Genomic DNA, 6,000 nt, shown 5'->3' with positions numbered 1-6,000 from the left:
ATGTCCCATAGTGACCCCTGCACACAGTATTATCCCCCATAGTGGCCCCTGCAAACAGTATTATGTCCCATAGTGGACCCTGCACACAGTATTATGTCCCATAGTGGACCCTGCACACAGTATTATGTCCCATAGTGTCCCCTGCACACAGTATTATCTCCCATAGTGGCCCCTGCACACAGTATTATCCCCCATAGTGGCCCCTGCGCACTGTATTATGTCCCATAGTGGCCCCTGCACACAGTATTATCCCCCATAGTGGCCAATGTACACAGTATTATGTCCCATAGTGGCCCCTGCACACAGTATTATGCCCCATAGTGGCCCCTGCACACAGTATTATGTCCCATAGTGGCCCCTGCACACAGTATTATGTCCCATAGTGGCCACTGCACACAGTATTATGTCCCATAGTGGCCCCTGCACACAGTATTATGTCCCATAGTGACCCCTGCACACAGTATTATGTCCCATAGTGGACCCTGCACACAGTATTATCCCCCATAGTGGCCCCTGCGCACAGTATTATGTCCCATAGTGGCCCCTGCACACATTATTATCCCCCATAGTGGCCCCTGCACACAGTATTATGTCCCATAATGGCCCCTGCACACAGTATTATGTCCCATAATGGCCCCTGCACACAGTATTATGTCCCATAATGGCCCCTGCACACAGTATTATGTCCCATAGTGGCCCCTGCACACAGTATTATCCCCCATAATGGCCCCTGCACACAGTATTATGTCCCATAATGGCCCCTGCACACAGTATTATGCCCCATAGTGGCCCCTGCACACAGTATTATGTCCCATAGTGGCCCCTGCACACAGTATTATGTCCCATAGTGACCCCTGCACACAGTATTATGCCCCATAGTGGCCCCTGCACACAGTATTATGTCCCATAGTGGCCCCTGCACACAGTATTATGTCCCATAGTGACCCCTGCACACAGTATTATGCCCCATAGTGGCCCCTGCACACAGTATTATGTCCCATAGTGGCCCCTGCACACAGTATTATTTCCCATAGTGACCCCTGCACACAGTATTATGTCCCATAGTGACCCCTGCACACAGTATTATCCCCCATAGTGGCCCCTGCACACAGTATTATGCCCCATAGTGGCCCCTGCACACAGTATTATGTCCCATAGTGACCCCTGCACACAGTATTATGTCCCATAATGGCCCCTGCACACAGTATTATGTCCCATAATGGCCCCTGCACACAGTATTATGTCCCATAGTGGCCCATGCACACAGTATTATGTCCCATAGTGGCCCCTGCACACAGTATTATGTCCCCATAGTGGCCCCTGCACACAGTATTATGTCCCATAGTGGCTCCTGCACACAGTATTATCCCCCATAGTGGCCCCTGCACACAGTATTATGTCCCATAGTGGCTCCTGCACACAGTATTATCCCCCATAGTGGCCCCTGCACACAGTATTATACCCCATAGTGGCCCCTGCACACAGTATTATCCCCCATAGTGGCCCCTGCACACAGTATTATGTCCCATAGTGGCCCCTGCACACAGTATTATGTCCCATAGTGGCCCCTGTACACAGTATTAAACCCCATAGTGGCCCCTGCACACAGTATTATGTCCATAGTGACCCCTGCACACAGTATTATCCCCCATAGTGGCCCCTGCAAACAGTATTATGTCCCATAGTGGACCCTGCACACAGTATTATGTCCCATAGTGGACCCTGCACACAGTATTATGTCCCATAGTGTCCCCTGCACACAGTATTATCTCCCATAGTGGCCCCTGCACACAGTATTATCCCCCATAGTGGCCCCTGCGCACTGTATTATGTCCCATAGTGGCCCCTGCACACAGTATTATCCCCCATAGTGGCCAATGTACACAGTATTATGTCCCATAGTGGCCCCTGCACACAGTATTATGCCCCATAGTGGCCCCTGCACACAGTATTATGTCCCATAGTGGCCCCTGCACACAGTATTATGTCCCATAGTGGCCACTGCACACAGTATTATGTCCCATAGTGGCCCCTGCACACAGTATTATGTCCCATAGTGACCCCTGCACACAGTATTATGTCCCATAGTGGACCCTGCACACAGTATTATCCCCCATAGTGGCCCCTGCGCACAGTATTATGTCCCATAGTGGCCCCTGCACACATTATTATCCCCCATAGTGGCCCCTGCACACAGTATTATCCCCCATAGTGGCCCCTGCACACAGTATTATGTCTCATAGTGGCCCCTGCACACAGTATAATGTCCCATAGTGACCCCTGCACACAGTATAATGTCCCATAGTGACCCCTGCACACAGTATTATGTCCCATAGTGGCCCCTGCACACAGTATTATACCCCATAGTGGCCCCTCCACACAGTATTATGTCCCATAGTGGCCCCTGCACACAGTATTATGTCCCATAGTGGCCCCCTGCACACAGTATTATGCCCCATAGAGGCCCCTCCACACAGTATTATGTCCCATAGTGGCCCCTGCACACCGTATTATGCCCCATAGTGACCCCTGTACACAGTATTATGTCCCATAGTGGCCCCTGCACACAGTATTATGTCCCATAGTGGCCCCTGCACACAGTATTATGTCCCATAGTGGCCACTGCACACAGTATTATCCCCCATAGTGGCCCCTGCACACAGTATTATGTCCCATAGTGGACCCTGCACACAGTATTATCCCCCATAGTGGCCCCTGCACACAGTATTATGTCCCATAGTGGACCCTGCACACAGTATTATGTCCCATAGTGGCCCCTGCACACAGTATTATGTCCCATAGTGGACCCTGCACACAGTATTATGTCCTATAGTGGCCCCTGCACACAGTATTATGTCCCATAGTGGCCCCTGCACACAGTATTATCCCCCATAGTGGCCCCTGCACACAGTATTATGTCCCATAGTGGACCCTGCACACAGTATTATCCCCCATAGTGGCCCCTGCACACAGTATTATGTCCCATAGTGGACCCTGCACACAGTATTATGTCCCATAGTGGCCCCTGCACACAGTATTATGTCCCATAGTGGCCCCTGCACACAGTATTATCCCCCATAGTGGCCAATGTACACTGTATTATGTCCCATAGTGGCCCCTGCACACAGTATTATGCCCCATAGTGGCCCCTGCACACAGTATTATGTCCCATAGTGACCCCTGCACACAGTATTATGTCCCATAGTGGACCCTGCACACAGTATTATCCCCCCATAGTGGCCCCTGCACACAGTATTATGTCCCATAGTGGACCCTGCACACAGTATTATGTCCCATAGTGGCCCCTGCACACAGTATTATGTCCCATAGTGGCCACTGCACACAGTATTATCCCCCATAGTGGCCCCTGCACACAGTATTATGCCCCATAGTGGCCCCTGCACACAGTATTATGTCCCATAGTGGCCCCTGCACACAGTATTATGTCCCATAGTGGCCCCTGCACACAGTATTTTGTCCCATAGTGGCCCCTGCACACAGTATTATGTCCCATAGTGGCCCCTGCACACAGTATTATCCCCCATAGTGGCCCCTGCACACAGTATTATGTCCCATAGTGGGCCCTGCACACAGTATTATGTCCTATAGTGGCCCCTGCACACAGTATTATGTCCCATAGTGGCCCCTGCACACAGTATTATCCCCCATAGTGGCCCCTGCACACAGTATTATGTCCCCATAGTGGACCCTGCACACAGTATTATCCCCCATAGTGGCCCCTGCACACAGTATTATGTCCCATAGTGGCTCCTGCACACAGTATTATGTCCAATAGTGGCCCCTGCACACAGTATTATGTCCCATAGTGGCCCCTGCACACAGTATTATCCCCCATAGTGGCCCCTGCACACCATATTATGTCCCATAGTGGCCCCTGCACACAGTATTATGTCCTATAGTGGCCCCTGCACACAGTATTATGTCCCATAGTGGCCCCTGCACACAGTATTATGTCCCATAGTGGACCCTGCACACAGTATTATCCCCCATAGTGGCCCCTGCACACAGTATTATGTCCCATAGTGGACCCTGCACACAGTATTATCCCCCATAGTGGCCCCTGCACACAGTATTATGTCCCATAGTGGACTCTGCACACAGTATTATGTCCCATAGTGGCCCCTGCACACAGTATTATCCCCCATAGTGGCCCCTGCACACAGTATTATGTCCCATAGTGGCCCCTGCACACAGTATTATCCCCCATAGTGGCCCCTGCACACAGTATTATACCCCATAGTGGCCCCTGCACACAGTATTATATCCCATAGTGGCCCCTGCACACAGTATTATCCCCCATAGTGGCCCCTGCACACAGTATTATGTCCCATAGTGGACCCTGCACACAGTATTATCCCCCATAGTGGCCCCTGCACACAGTATTATGTCCCATAGTGGCCCCTGCACACAGTATTATGTCCCATAGTGGCCCCCTGCACACAGTATTATGTCCCATAGTGGCCCCTGCACACAGTATTATGTCCCATAGTGGCCCCTGCACACAGTATTATGTCCCATAGTGGCCCCTGCACACAGTATTATGTCCCATAGTGGCCCCTGCACACAGTATTATCCCCCATAGTGTCCCCTGCACACAGTATTATGTCCCATAGTGGACCCTGCACACAGTATTATGTCCCATAGTGGCCCCTGCACACAGTATTATGTCCTATAGTGGCCCCCTGCACACAGTATTATGTCCCCATAGTGGCCCCTGCACACAGTATTATGTCCCATAGTGGCCCCTGCACACAGTATTATCCCCCATAGTGGCCCCTGCACACAGTATTATGTCCCATAGTGGACCCTGCACACAGTATTATGTCCCATAGTGGCCCCTGCACACAGTATTATCCCCCATAGTGGCCCCTGCACACAGTATTATGTCCCATAGTGGACCCTGCACACAGTATTATCCCCCATAGTGGCCCCTGCACACAGTATTATATCCCATAGTGGCCCCTGCACACAGTATTATCCCCCATAGTGGCCAATGTACACAGTATTATGTCCCATAGTGGCCCCTGCACACAGAATTATGCCCCATAGTGGCCCCTGCACACAGTATTATGTCCCATAGTGGCCCCTGCACACAGTATTATCCCCCATAGTGGCCAATGTACACAGTATTATGCCCCATAGTGGCCCCTGCACACAGTATTATGCCCCATAGTGGCCCCTGCACACAGTATTATGCCCCATAGTGGCCCCTTCACACAGTATTATCCCCCATAGTGGCCCCTGCACACAGTATTATGCCCCACAGTGACCCCTGTACACAGTATTATGTCCCATAGTGGCCCCTGCACACAGTATTATGTCCCATAGTGGCCCCTGCACACAGTATTATGTCCCATAGTGGCCCCTGCACACAGTATTATGCCCTATAGTGGCCCCTGCACACAGTATTATCCCCCATAGTGACCCCTGCACACAGTATTATGTCCCATAGTGGCCCCTGCAAACAGTATTATGTCCCATAGTGGCCCCCTGCACACAGTATTATGCCCCATAGTGGCCCCTGCACACAGTATTATGTCCCATAATGGCCCCTGCACACAGTATTATGCCCCATAGTGGCCCCTGCACACAGTATTATGTCCCATAGTGGCCCCTGCACACAGTATTATGTCCCATAGTGGACCCTGCACACAGTATTATGTCCTATAGTGGCCCCTGCACACAGTATTATGTCCCATAGTGGCCCCTGCACACAGTATTATCCCCCATAGTGGCCCCTGCACACAGTATTATGTCCCATAGTGGACCCTGCACACAGTATTATCCCCCATAGTGGCCCCTGCACACAGTATTATGTCCCATAGTGGACCCTGCACACAGTATTATGTCCCATAGTGGCCCCTGCACACAGTATTATGTCCCATAGTGGCCCCTGCACACAGTATTATCCCCCATAGTGGCCAATGTACACTGTATTATGTCCCATAGTGGCCCCTGCACACAGTATTATGCCCCATA

This window comes from Leptodactylus fuscus, chromosome 10 (assembly GCF_031893055.1).
Source record: "Leptodactylus fuscus isolate aLepFus1 chromosome 10, aLepFus1.hap2, whole genome shotgun sequence".
In the NCBI taxonomy this organism is placed as follows: Eukaryota; Metazoa; Chordata; class Amphibia; order Anura; family Leptodactylidae; genus Leptodactylus; species Leptodactylus fuscus.
Note: the sequence above shows the minus strand (reverse complement) of the source record.